The following is a 14,553-nucleotide window of genomic DNA, read 5'->3' as shown; positions in this document are numbered from 1 at the left end:
AGCCTTTGTTTTAGACTTACAGCTGTCATTCTAGGAAGCTAACAGATTTTACAAGTAATTTAAGTGCAAAGTTGCACAGGTTTACCTCATGTAGAGATGGAGCCTCTATTTGAATACAGAAACTTGTATTCAAATTGTCAAGAGCCCTGATGTGATTAGAAAGTCTAACACCGTGCAGAAGTCAGAGCACCAACTATGAGAAACACAACTTCATTTCTCTGCCATAGCCAGTGAAAATCAATATCCTAATTTTTCATATCACAGAGAATGCTGCTACATACTTAATTTAAGCTGATTGCCAGCTAAGGAGAAGCAAAGCTGGAAAGCCTTAGTACTTGTTGGTAAAGACATTTCTTCATGAACAAGAGTTTCACACGTCTGTGAGAGTCATTAGCAAAAACTTCCTTCACCTGACTTATGGTTGACCATATAGGTCTTCTGCATGTACAGGTAGGATCTTTTGTGCTCACTTTTCACCTCTTCATTTTTTTGTGTGTGTGATAGAATTGCTTCAACAGCAATTGGATAGGGACCTGCCACCCTGACTAGTTTATTGGCTAGTTTATGAGCTAGGCCAGTCATTCCTTTATCAGGATCACCGCAGAGGAGAGAATTGACCTTCAATTTCTAGTCTTCAAGGTGAGAGCTTTCAGCCTGAAGCATATCATAGAATCATAAATATCCTGACTTGGAAGACACCCACAGGGATCCTTGGAATCCACTTCTCTGCTCTGCACAGCACATGTCTAAGAATCACACTATGTGCCCAAGTACATTATCTAAACCCTTCTTGAGCACTGTCGAGCTTGGTGCTGTGACCACTTCCCTGGGGAGCCTGTTCCAACACACAACTACCCTCTTGGTGAAGAACCTTTTCCTCATATTCAATGTAAACCTCCCCTGACTCAGCTTTCTGCCATGCTTTCTGGTCCTGTCACCGGTCACCACAGAGCAGGGATCAGTGCCTGCCCCTCCTCTTCCCCTCACAAGGAAACTGCAGACCACAAGGAGGTCTGTCCTCAGCCTCCTCTTCTCCAGGCTGAACAGACCAAATTACCTCAGCCACTCCTCACGCAACTTCCCCTCAAGGCCTTCACTGTCCTCATTGCCTTCCTTTGGATGCTTTCTAATAATTTTATATCTTGTATTGTGGCTCCCAGGACTGCACCCAGCACTCAAGGTGAGGCTGCCCCAGCTCAGAGCAGAGCAGGACAATCTTGTCCCTTGCCCAGCTGGCAGTGCTGTCCCTGATGCACCCCAGGACAGGGTTGGCCCTCCTGGCTGCCAGGGCACTGCTGACTCATGTTCAACTTGTCATCAGCCAGGACCCCCATACACCATATACATATACATATATATATGTACATATGTGTGTGTAAATTGAGAAGAATTACCTCTTTTAATGAGAGCCAGTGAGTACTCCAGATTGTGTAAGGCAGTCAACTAATGGCATCTGGTGCTTTCAGAGACCATCTACTGGCTGCATCAAGCTCCTCATGTGTGGGGAGTTGATAGTCACAAGTCCCAGCACCTTGCAGAGTTTTGGTGTCTCTGAGGATCTGATGAATGTGAGCCCCTGGTAATTACTACTTGGACTTAAATCCAAGATAAAGTTTAGAACCAAGCTGAAGCAATTATTACCTTCTCCAGATGTTATAAATGTTCTGATTGATGATATAAATGCCATTAATAATAAGAGGTTTTGTTTGAATGGGGTTTTTTTTAGATAGCAGTGGCAGTTGTACACAATGAATTATTTGACTCATTATTTTTACTTTGACATTGTCATTAACTGTAGCTATAAAAAATGCATTTTACCTCTTTTAGACCTAATCTTGCTTTCATTTAAGTTAATGGCTAAATTGCTATTGACTGTGTTAGAAAGAGCTCTATGCCTCTATATATTAAACTGCTGTAATGTAATTGCTTCACTGTATGGATCAGTGTTTGTAATACAGGATTTAAGTTAATAATCCTTTTTATATTGCTATATATGTGAGAGACAAACTTATAATACAGAAATAATATGGTCAGTGTTGTCAATATGAAAGATTAAGTCATACAACTTGCATTTTCCATAACAAACGTGCAGATTCTAATTAGAACTAAAGTGAGCACTGCCTATGGATTTATCTTAACTCATAAGGATTATATTCTGCTTTATAATATGAATGCAGGCTTTATAAATTGAAAAGAAATAGTGATCTTCCAGGTTGATTGAAGTTGTCAGAGTAACTGGGGCAAGTTACAGCTTGAAGCCCATTGGTGAAGCGAGTTTTAAAAATACATTCTCGCTTATCTTAACTCACATTCTGCCTCATTTGATAGGCTCAGGGCTTCACCTCTGTGAAAGAAAAGATGTGGTACACCATGTTTTGAAGAACATAAGTAGATTTGATAGAAGTCTGGAAGTAAGGACCTACTTTCATGTGAATGGAAATTTAAGACTGCATGGATTTCACTCCTGTCTCTCAAGCAGTCATCACGGACCATGTTTCTTGGAAAAAAAGACACTCATTTCAGGTAAGTTCATTGTTAACACTTTAGATTCTGACTTTTCATCAATCAGTAAATACTTCTGAATTTATAATGAGCATGCAATATATTTGGCAATATTGCATAAGGCCCTTGCAAAGGGGCAAATCAGTATTATTTATGTAGTCAGCCCAAGCAGATATTTGTTACCACAAACCTGAAGTAATTTATTATTGAGGTCATAGGGCATTAATAGATCAAGTGTCTGGTAACAGGGACAATATTTCTCTGTTTAGTTTGCTACATAAGTAAATATGCTGTCTAGTAGATAAAGTGGAAAGAGGCTATAATTTAGTCAACATAAAAAACCTAAAACACTCTGGAGATAGGTGTGTAGAGACTTCCACAGATAAAACTAGCATTTCCTGAGAAGAACTAGTTCTGGTTTATGCTGTCACTGCCAAAATAGAAGACAGCCACAGAACAGTAAACTACTCATTAATACTATTACCTCAGGCAAAGGTTTACAAGCAAAAACACACTAGCACGTCTTTAGTAGGGAACTATTCAGGAACTATTACTCCCACCCCTCTTTTGTAGCATAGTCACTACTTACATGTTCAATCAGTGCTGCACGTTCCCTTGTGCTCTGCACTGAAGAAGCAAACATGAAGAAAAAGTTTGGCAGCACTTGTGAAATTAATGACCTCCTCCTTCTCATGCCCCTCATGGCCCACAGTGGCCATGGGATCATGCAAGGATGAGGTTGCTGGATCTGCATAATGTTCCCTGTATACTTGAGCTTGGGGTTGCTGATTTCTGTGAACATCCCTCTAACAAGTGAAACACATCTCTAATGCTCTCTGGCTTGCATATGTCTTTGAGTAAGTAGTTACCCAGTCAAAAAATGTAAGGTAGGGCCAAAGAGCCAGCCTTTGTCAGAACTGTGTAAGTGTAATTGCGAAACATAAGCCGCTAGACGTGACCAACCCTCTTCTCTTTAGAATAAAAATAAAGAATTGTATTCAGTTGAAGAACTCTTGCAGCAGAGCTGGGAATGCCTCCCTTTCACTTTCTCCTGCCCTCACAAAGCTGCAGACTGTCCTAAGACATTAGACACTCTTCAAGCTTAGGGGTGTGATAGGGTGAATAGCTTTTGAGCAAACATTTGCTTCCACTAAGAGCTCACTAACTGGTACTAATGTATAAAGAGACAATAAGTGTCCTCTGCCTTGCCCAGCTCTTTCTGAAAAAAAGTCTGTCCATACCCACTTTCAGCTGGTGTTAGGCTGTTTCTCTCCTGTGAGGAGAGAAATACAAGTGCTCTTCATCCACTTCTCCTGTCTCAAGAACAGTAGACCTAAGGCAGAGCTCTGCTTGGAAAACTCTGCTCTGTCTCTTGGCATAGGCGAGTCTCTTCTCATGTCCCCGATCCACATGCTTATTCCACTGAGAGCCTACAGGCTCACTGTATTTCAAAGTGGAATTATGGCTCAAATATTTCATGCCCCAAGCCAAACTGTCAGGATGCAAAGCTGCTCTCAGACACTGCATTTAACCAACCTCCAGAAAGTGACAGGGCAGAAAATATAAATGGCTCCTGCCCCCCCGTGCTTGGACTAACCCACACCATACCTTTACATTAAACTTCCTTCCTGTGTGTGAATCGTAATCTACTAGTCTTTGGAGTTCTTGCATTGGCTAAACTAGCTATATGGATATGAATCAGGAGTTTAGGACAGGCTTATAGAAACTGTTTTATAACTCTAATTAGTTCTGCTCAGTTTTATAGGATTTGTAAACTTTTGCTTTTCTTTCTTTCTGGTCGGTTAAATTACCCATATGAATAAATATTTTCAAAGAAGAATAGTATCATAGGAAGGTTCTGTCAGAAGGGATTTTTGGAGGTCAACCAGTCCACATCCTTGCTACAAAGCAGAAGTGATTTCAAAGTCCAATTAGGGTTGCTCTGGGCCTTTACCTGTCAAACTTTAAAATCCCCAGTGATAGTTTCCACCAATTTTCTTGGCTTCAAGACTTAAGCCATTTTTTCTGCACAGAAAAACATTTCTAATATCCACTCCAGATTTTCCTGGGTGCAAACTTGTTATTCTATTTCTCTTTATGCCCCTGAGAGGGGTTTGGATTCCCTTCTCTGTAACTTCACCTTAGGCAGTGGAAGGTAGATACGACTCCACTTGGTTTCCTCTCCTTCAACCCCCAGCTCCCTTTCCATACTTGTCATGTCCCCCAGCTGCCAAGCAATGATGGTCCTCCTGAACCTGGTGCAGCTTGTCCGTGTCTCTCTTGAGCTGGGTATCCATGCAATCAGTGCAGTATTTCCTGAGAAGCCCCTCCAGCACTGTGGGAAAAATTATTTTCCCAGCTCGCTGGCTATGCCTGGGCTAAAGCAGCCCAGTTCACCTGCACTGCTGCAAGGGTGCATTGCTGACTCTTGTGTAATTTGCCATTTCCAAAGGCCTCAAGAGATTTTCTGCAGAACTGCCTTTTCACCAGTCCCAAGCCTGTGTTACAGCATAGGATTACTCCATCTGGGGAAGGACTTTGCATCTGCTGTTAAACTTTAGAATTCTCCTGGCAAACCATTTCTCCTGCTTGTGGAGCCTTGCACGAGCATGTCAGCCACGACCTTCAGTGCATTGATGCCTCCCTCTAATTTGGCTCTAGGTATGAGCTTTCTCGTGGTGCTAGTCAGTCAGGATGGTGATGAACATCATTCAGGGCATGTTAAATGTTGTCAATCCCCACTACCACCAGTTCATATTAGTTAGACTTCCTTACATCAGCAAAATGCAATGAAATATGAATTTTTTGGGTCTCTTTTTTCTTTCATTTGGTGGTGATGGTTGCTGTTTTATTGCTACACTTGTGGTAGGAAATCCATGGAAGTGTTTCCACCATCTTAATGATTTATAAAATCTTTATGATTTATAAGCAAACTTCTGCATTGCATTCGAGCAGAATACCTGTTTATCAGATACATACTGGTAACAGTAACAGTGCTAATGCTAATAAATTATGGATATGCCTTAAACCAACATATGCCTGTGTGCATTTTGGTATTTTCCAAGAAAATAAGGACGAAAGATCCCTCCTGACTAAAATGGAAGATGAGGTATTTGTGGAAAAAAAGGAATTCAGTAGGGGCAGCTAAAATCTGACAATTCCTGTCCAGCTGCCTCATCTATTGAGATTGCAGCAGTAAGGTCAGTTGTATATTGCATTTTTTATGTACTCCTAATTCATTCTGCAAGCACATACACATGCATATACCCATACATGCATGTGCATGTGTGCTCACACTTCTCTCATTCTCTCCCCCCATATTTTCTGTTTCTTGTAACTATCTAAATATGCTGAATTGCAAAAATTATTCTATTATTCTTTAGTGCAAAAATACTTTTTATTTATTCTTACTAGTCTATTCAAAGCTTTCAGCTTTGGATACGGAAGGATTTTAAATTTAGTCAATTTTTTACAGGTTTTTTGTTGGTTAGGAGGGAAAAAAGTTTCTTAGAAGCTATCATTTTCAGCTTTTAACTGTATAATAATAATAATAAGGTTTACTTTTTAAAAATCAAATGCCTAAAGTTTTCTTCTGATTTTGCATAAAATAAGCTTTCTCCTTTCTTCTTCCTCACAAAGTATAATTTAAGAACTCCAAAAGTAAGCTCAGCTGATATTGTTCCTGTTTTCAGCCTCCCTCATTCAAAACCATTTGTATCTACAGACTTCAGCATCTTTATCACCCACATTTCAGAAACTTTTCCTGCTGTCTCTAGAGGTTGTCCCCATTCTTACTAAGTTAAAAGGTATTAGAAATCAAACACCATTAGCAACAATGCTGCTTTGCCAAACACTCTGGATGGCTGAGGAGGAGGATGATTCTGCTCTCAGCCATTTCTGTAGATCCCAAAAGAACAGAAATGCTCAGTGTAGGCTGCTTGATTTCTGCACTAATCGTACTGAGTGTACCAGGTCAGTATACAAGGCTGTATTTCCCCTTTTTTCCACTCTGTGCACATAAGTGATTTAAAGGGTTTTTTGTTTGCTTGTGTCCAGAACCAGGTTCAAGATCTTTGCTAGATTGGTTAAGTTACCAAGATTTCTAGGCAAGTATTTCTAATAACTGCTCTGGAGTGTGTTTGCTGACTATAACCATATAACAGCTGCCTCTCCCCAGTGGACATGGATTCCTGCCTGCTCCTAGTGCAGGAACGTGGGTTTTGCAACACTGAGAGAACAAACTTCCTCCTCTCCCTTCATTTATGTGACCCTCACAATGTGATATTTGAAAGCTGAGTGACACTCGCTTAACCCCAGTGAACTGATTTTTGCAATGGTTTTATCTTCCTGATCGCTTTTGCAATGGAAAAGACTGGTGCTATTTTAGACTGAAAGATGAGACTCCAGTGTGCCTTCAAACTGGGCGTGGGCAGTGCAGGCAGAGGGTTTAGGGGCATCAGGAATGCTAGCAGTAAAAGGATGGCATGCAGCAACAAGTTTTTATAACCTCCAAAAATCCCACCTTCTCTTCTATTTGCTCTCAGTTTACTAAGAACGGGAAAACATTCCTGCTGTTCCAGGAACACATTTCAGCCAAGCCATAAGGACATCATCAGGTCAAAATACTCCCAATTAAAAGTTAAATAAATGATGCCACTTATCCCGAAGTCACGGCAAAGGCTGCACATTAAAAACCACACCCAAATGACCAAAGAACCTCCCTCTCCGCTCCAACAAACGAGCGGTGTCCAAGCAAGTTTGCTGTTACAGATGCTGTGTGTACATGTGTTACTGCTCCATTTGACTTACACGTGGGACTGCAGCAAATTGAAAGGAAAATCGCATCAGGTTATGCCAAGTCAACCAGAGAAATGTATTGTGTCTCCTTAAATGCATCCTTTCTGCCCGTTTCAGCTGAATTGTGCCACAGCTGTGCTTATGCTGCTGGCAGTGCTGTGTCTGTGAGAGGCTTTGCCTTCTCAGGAGTGAGTTACCTTGGGAGAGCTGCCCCTAGAAATGCCGATCTGTTGCTAAATACCCAGCCCCTCCAGGGCACTTGTAAGTGATTGCCCTGAAGGTGGGAGAACAAAATTCAATAAATTCTTCTGGAAATTCAGGGCAAGTACAGCACTGTCAAAAAAGAGAGATTTAGAAAATTTAAAAGCATGAGCTTCACATATGTTTTGCGAGTGTATAAAACAGCATTATTAGCACTAATAAAACTGTCACGGTTGCAACATATGTGATTATTTGCTATATGTGGTATTCATTTATGTACATTCTGGAGAGGTGTGGGAGTGTTTACAAAAGGATTCACATATTACCAGCAGTGACAGCTACACTGAAAATTGTCTATTATCAGATACAGGTTTTCATTTGCTTTTAACTTTTTGATCTTTTCATGTTTTTTATGCCTGAAGCTTGATTTTGGGAGTGGGAGGGAGCAAATATTTCTGTTACTGAACTCAGCTATTGAAAAAGAGACATTTCTTTGCCCTAATCAAAATATATTTTTGAAGACGTTAACCTATTCAGAAAATAATAATTCTATGGTCTATTCAAGATTCAGACCAACCATCCAACACATAAAACTATCAAATGGAAGGTTGGATAAGCAAGATGCACTGAATAGTTATCCACTGCATGGTCTTCCTTCAGTTGTGTTCACTGAGATACAGAACCTGAAGGAAACTGAAGGGATGTGTTTGCTAACAATCTCTAGCAGGACAGAGGAGAGTTTTGCTAAGCACCTGTTTGCTCAGAGACTGTCAGGTAACAGAGAAGGTGGGCATTGCCCCCCATAAACCATGAATATTCAGTAGCCAACCATCAACATTGCAACAACAATCAATAAGAGGCATAAAAAGGAGTTAGGTGTTAACACAAAGTTAGATTCTCCAATGCTTTCAGACACATATGGAGAAGAATCCCGAGTCCTTGAAATATCTTGGTCGAGGACATGCCAAACAATCACTGCTTCCTTTACCTCTCCAGCTTCCAGAGGACGGAACAGAAAACTGTACATTCTCTAAAATGTGTTTTTTGCTATTGGCCTCTTGTACTTTTCAGTGCTTTCTCTCTTTGTGTTCCTTCCAGTGTGTTACTTGCCTAACAGCATTTCAGATTTCAGAACTCAGTTGAAATATGATGGGCCAAATGCCAGCATTTTCTGCAATGGCCTAAATGTTGTGGGTCCTTTTGTTGCTTTCTGATTGCAAGAGGTTAACTTGTAACCAAATAACTATGCCTTCATAACATCTTCAGGCAGTTCCTTTTGTTTCCTCAGAGCTTGCATTGCAGTCTGAAGAATCTACTCAAATCTTTTCTTAGCCCCATTAACTGGTGAGTGATAAAGAGCTATGTTCTGAAATATAATTTCTTACTTCATGAATGCTAAGCTCTTTCAGAAACAGATGGAGGTTAGCTCTCTGGGAGAAAAAAAAAAAAGCCCACAGCAATTTTGTGATGCTCAGTATAACAATTCTTGAAGGAAGCCTCCTTTCATATTTAAAATCATTTGCTATTTAAACAAGCTGGTACATTTAGCACCACCCAGGCGATGACGAACCACTTCTCTGGAGGTTCTGACTGCTTCTCAGACTGCCTGCTCCCTAAGCACACGTATCAGAGGCCTTGGGAAAAAATCTGTTAATATAATTTTACCTCTTTGCCAGAAAAAATGTTAATCCAGTCCTAGGAGTTCTATTTAACTTTTGCTTCAGCTATAATATTGTCAATTTAAAAGGTACTGGATTTTGGATCTTATAAGAAATCACACTGGATGGAGCATGAAATCTGGAAATCCAAGGTTTTAAAGAAATTGGTTATATAAAATTCACTTTGTAGGGTTTTTTTTTCTACAGGATGTTAGCCTTCTGATCAGCTGACGTGGGCAAAAAAGCAGCCCAGTAATACTGTGAAAGGTAAAACTGAGTTCAAGTGGTAATGCTGCATTTTCTACACTTGGCACCCATTACTGTCCATAATACATATGTTTGCAATGTTTTCTGATTTCATTTACCCTGATGTAAACTCCAGAGTAAATCTGTTATGAACATGATTATTTTGGTTTTGTCCCAGTAGAAGTGAACAAAGGATTTATCCTTCTGTCAATTTCCCCCCTGTAACAACAAGGATTATGATCACAAAATGATGGAGTGCAATGTTTCTGATTATGCTAATAATAAACCCAAAAGAAATCCTTCAATCTTTCATGGCCATAAGCAGCAGAACAAATTTTCTTGCATGCATGTTAAACAGCAGTTTATTCCTTTTATTTTCCAGACAGGTTTAGAAGGTAAGCTGATACAAGAAAGTGACAGCCAAATCTGTAAAGTCTCTCTCTCCATTATCCATGTCCGCCAAGGTACCCATCTAGTGTAGCAGTAGGTACTTAGGAGGTATTGCTATGTCCTTAATATTGTTGGTTTTCATTACTTTTCATTACTTATCCAGCATCAAAAACATGCTTAATACTCTGATAAAACCAAATTGGGACATCATTCCAGCCCAAATGTAAATAATTTATAACTATGTACTATAGATGAGCAAAATTCTTCTTTCATGTTCACAGAGGAGCTGTTCTTGCACAAGCAGCAGTGAATGTGCTGTAGTTTGGTCTTCTCAAACGCTTTAACTAGCAACAGTTTATTTTGTACTGGATTTTAGCACTGCTTACAACTGCTGGGACACAGCATTCTCCATCACATTCTTTGCATAAACAATTACAAACATGTCAGAAAATTTTCTGATGATACCTTTTGCAGGAAGAAATAGTTATTCTTATACATTTCCTGCGTACATGTGTGATAAAACAAAATTAAATTCAATCCTGCAGTTAAATCTTAATGCAGCTTGGTTTTTTCCTTTTTTTTTTTTTCCTCTAGGAAAGATGCCTCAGGCAAGGCAAGTATATTTCAGTAAGGAAGAGATTAACATTTTCTGAAATTTCCAGTGTTTTTATCTACTACCTTTTCCTAAATTGCTAATGCTTCTTCAAGTATTAAAGCTGCAATGGGTTCTATCAATTCACTTTCTGATTGTGTGAGTTAAGCTATGCATTTGGGACCGAAAAAGGAAAAAAAAAAAGCCTGAGTGAGTTATGTCACAAATTGCCTTTAGTGGTTCAAATTCAGACTATCAAATACAGAGGCACATCATTCAGGATTGATCCAGCATTAAAATAAATAGGAATATAAGGCACTTAGAGCTGTAAACGAATTACAATCCTTTTGCCAGGGATTGTGAGTGGGAGTAGAATCTTTTGTTAGACCAACCCCTATGGTCAGAAAAAGTACATAGGAAGGGGTTGTACACCAGGAAGACTTTCTCCTTTTTCCCACTGTGTTAGTTTTACCAGTAAAGACCTGCAAATTTTAGCTCACCCATGTCCTCTGACCATCACAGTTATAACCATAGTAACACAAGGCTTTTTAAAAGTAACCTGAAAACTAAAAATAAAGAGAGTGAAAAAACAAGAGGATGTCTTCAGCCTGCAGGGTTTTCAAACTTTCTCAACTTTTGGCCGGTACACTGAGGTTACAGTAGGACTATTCAGAATGAGTCTTCATAAATTAAGGCCTGTGTACTGCACTGCTGAGAACAAAAAAAAGCCACTTTTTTTCCCAGGTTTTCTTCTTGTTCTAGGAACACCAGAGGACAGGAGGGGAGCAAACTGTCCTCTGCAGAGTGGGCTTTTGTGAGGCTGCTTGCATAATTTTGCCCTGGATGGATGGATCTTTTAGGAAAGGCTATATTGGCAGACTTTTCTATACCCTTCATGCTTCTGTACAGGATTTAGAAAGTATTATTTGTTCATACATGTCATGCACGGTATTTGACAATAATGTTTTTCTCTTACAATTTAAGAAGCTGCACTGCGTCCTTCATTTCTGTTCCTTCTTTAATTCTGTTTCTTCTCTTTTTCTAGTCTCTGTCTCCATGTTTTGCAATTTTGTCTGCTTTCCCATGAGCAAAGTTGCTACTGTATTGGATAATATATCTTTAGAAAAAAAACTTTAAAAGTGCCAGGGATTTTTGTCTCCAGGACCATCTTCTCATTTCTCCTGAATATATTTTGCTTCCTGTCCCAGAAGCACAGAAAGTAAAACAAAACTCAAGTGTTGTGGCATAATTAGGCCACAATTTTATTAATAAAAGCCTTCTGGGAAAAAGTGTTAATAACTTGTGCAGGATAGGTCACAGTCTCTTCCCTAATTGTTTTCACCTGCTGGAAGGCTCTTTCCTCCTTCCCTGCCATCCCACTCTGTGTCAGCTCCCTGCCCTGCAGAGTTCTCCTCCCTCAATCCTTTCCATCACTACTCCCCAGCCTAAAGTCTGATTATGCAGAGACTAAAGGCCTAGAAAAAGTAGATTTTTCCCTTCTACTGATCTAGTAGGAACTCTGCTTTCTGCTGTGCTCTGATCTGATTTGACTTTATCAAGCAAGGTATGAGATTGTCATCAGATAAGTGTCTAAAGTGACTTTCTGTCACCTGCTGAAATGGGCCAGTCTGAACTCACCATTTCTAGTGAGCCAGCCAGGTTCCTTGAAAAGGCAGAAAAATTCACCCTGTCTCAATCAATCCAGTGATAGATGACAATTACCTGAGGTCTCAAAATGTGGTAATGACTGCAGCAGGCTAAAAACCTATCTGGCTACAAATCCCAGTGCAATCTGAGCATGAGGGAGACTTTACGTCTTTGCTGTTTTCTACCCTCCTTGTAATTCTTCTACCAAATTCATGTCTGAATTATGTCTAAGCCACATAAGCAGTGTCTTCTTGAAGTCAGGTGGAGGAAATCCCTCCTGGCTGTAGTGAAGAGTGTCCAGGGCAAGGAACTATCTTGAGAAGGAATAAGTGCCAGTTGCTGCCACCAGCTATTCCCAGCTGCTTGCGCAGGGGTTGTGAGCATCCCTGTCCACATGCCTCTTTCTGCACCCACAGCAGGCTCAAAACCCAGAAAATTCCTTTTACCTAGGACAAAAATATATTATTTCAGCAGCTGATGTTCATCCTTGAAAAACCCCAGCAAACCCCACGATGACACAGGGCTGGTAAAGTTAATGAGAGGAAGCCTTCCTGGTTTTGTATATGTGCCCTTTGCTGGATGGAATTGCACTGCACTACCGTCTGTGCAAACTCAAACAGAAAGCTTGTAATTGAAGTAGTGAGAACAGGGAAGGAAAACGTGAGAAAGAAAGCAGTTTGACCAAAGTCCTGTAGGCAGCCAGTGGCAGAGCAAGAACAAATATTCTCTGATTCCTAATTCCCGGTACTTTTCTCCTGTCATCTGAAAATTATTTATTTCAGACACTCACTATTTGCTGGTCTCAGTGGGTTAAATTGGACCAGAACATTTCAATGAAAAACAATCATTTTTATGTTCCAAGAATCACACTGAACAATCTTGCAGCTGATGTTTCCTAGGTAATACATAGCTGCTATATGGAACGAAAGTTTGCTGTAAGTGCTTGCTGCTGAAATGTAAGAGTGAAAGATGACTTTGGAGAGCCTCAGGAGCAGCTCAGGCAATGTGTGTCCTCCCACAGATAGAACAAGGAAATTACATAGTCAGGGACAAGGCAAAAATCATAACTGTTTTTTATTAGGCTCTGTCCTCTATTTGTTAGGATTATTGCCTTCACTGTTGTCAAACCATAAATCTGTTTCTTCTCCTTTACACTGTAATTACAATCTGGTTTGGGGGAAGTTATATCATAGGGGCTGAAAAAATACCCCCAAACCCTCCCAGTACCACCAGCTTAAAGGGAAGAGATACTTTCTTTAAATAACCTTAATAATACATTTTGCTCCAAATAATATAGCACAGCAGAACTATCTAAAATATATGGCTGCAGTCTTTCTGAAATGAAAACAAGAAATTTAATTGAACAACTATCCTGGAGCTTTCTTTCATTCTCTGATAGAACATGTAAAAATATCAGGATGCTATTTCAAGAACAAGATGATGTTTCATTCAGGCTGTGGGGTTTTCTCTGTACCATATGTATTCCAATTGTGCAAATGCAGTTGTACAACTGTAAAACTACCATCACCATGAATGGATTGTTTTAATTGGTATTAAAGAATATTCATGCTGGATTGACTAAGTGAAAAACTTTAATTGGCCAGAGACACTTGGGTGGTGATACCCAGGGAGTCCTATTAGCACTGAATTGATGTAGGAGCTTATCCTTGCAGTTGACGGCAATCACCGTGGCGGAGGAAGTTGCAGTGTAAAACTCCCACCTTAGATTTATGATCCTGAGAGATACAAACCACACTCAATTCTGCATGGTCTGAATTACAGATCTCTATTTAACGGGACAACATAGACCTGCTGTTACAATTGTATCTGTGATTACAACGCTCTAGAGTGTGCATTGCATTGTAATGCAGTTATTTATGCCTTGCCTTTTTGCTTAAGGCAATAATACATCAGTACATACATGAAAGTCCAAGGAAATTATTGTCTCTCATTACTTGAGAGAATTTTCCTTAAGAGATGCGAGAGAAACTCAGAGAAATTTAAGTTTCTCCCTGCAATCATTCAGTGGCAACTTGCACACCAATCTTCAAATAAGTTTTTCTTTCAGCAGAATGTGTTATTCCTGCACTAGATAGTTTTGTGATGCTTCTATTCAATATCTCTAGAAATTTTAACCTTATTCAGATGCACATGGCTCTGAACTGCACTGAGCAGCAGAGTGAATTGCATCTCTCGCACAGAGACCAGGCAGCGTAGCCACCTGGAGCACTGCTTCTTTTGTTGGCACTCCTCTAATCCGTTTTTCTGTAGATCTGGTTTATAAATACAATCTTACATATCCTGAAACACCACACATTCCATTAAGAGCCCTTTGCCTCTGTCCTTCCCTCAGATCTCTGGCAGCAAAGAGCATTGGTGCCATGGAGGGGCTGTGGAATGGTAGAATTTCCAATACATTTCCGGCGTCTTTCCAGGGGAGACTTTTTAAAAGCAGAGCATGTGTTTTTTCTGAAACAAATAGGTAAGTGGCATCTGAGTCCTATGTGTACCTTAGAAAAA

Source organism: Pyrgilauda ruficollis, unplaced genomic scaffold (assembly GCF_017590135.1).
Source record: "Pyrgilauda ruficollis isolate IOZ18807 unplaced genomic scaffold, ASM1759013v1 scaffold41, whole genome shotgun sequence".
Lineage (NCBI taxonomy): Eukaryota > Metazoa > Chordata > Aves > Passeriformes > Passeridae > Pyrgilauda > Pyrgilauda ruficollis.
The sequence above is the reverse complement of the archived record's forward strand: the minus strand, read 5'-3'. Positions refer to the sequence as shown.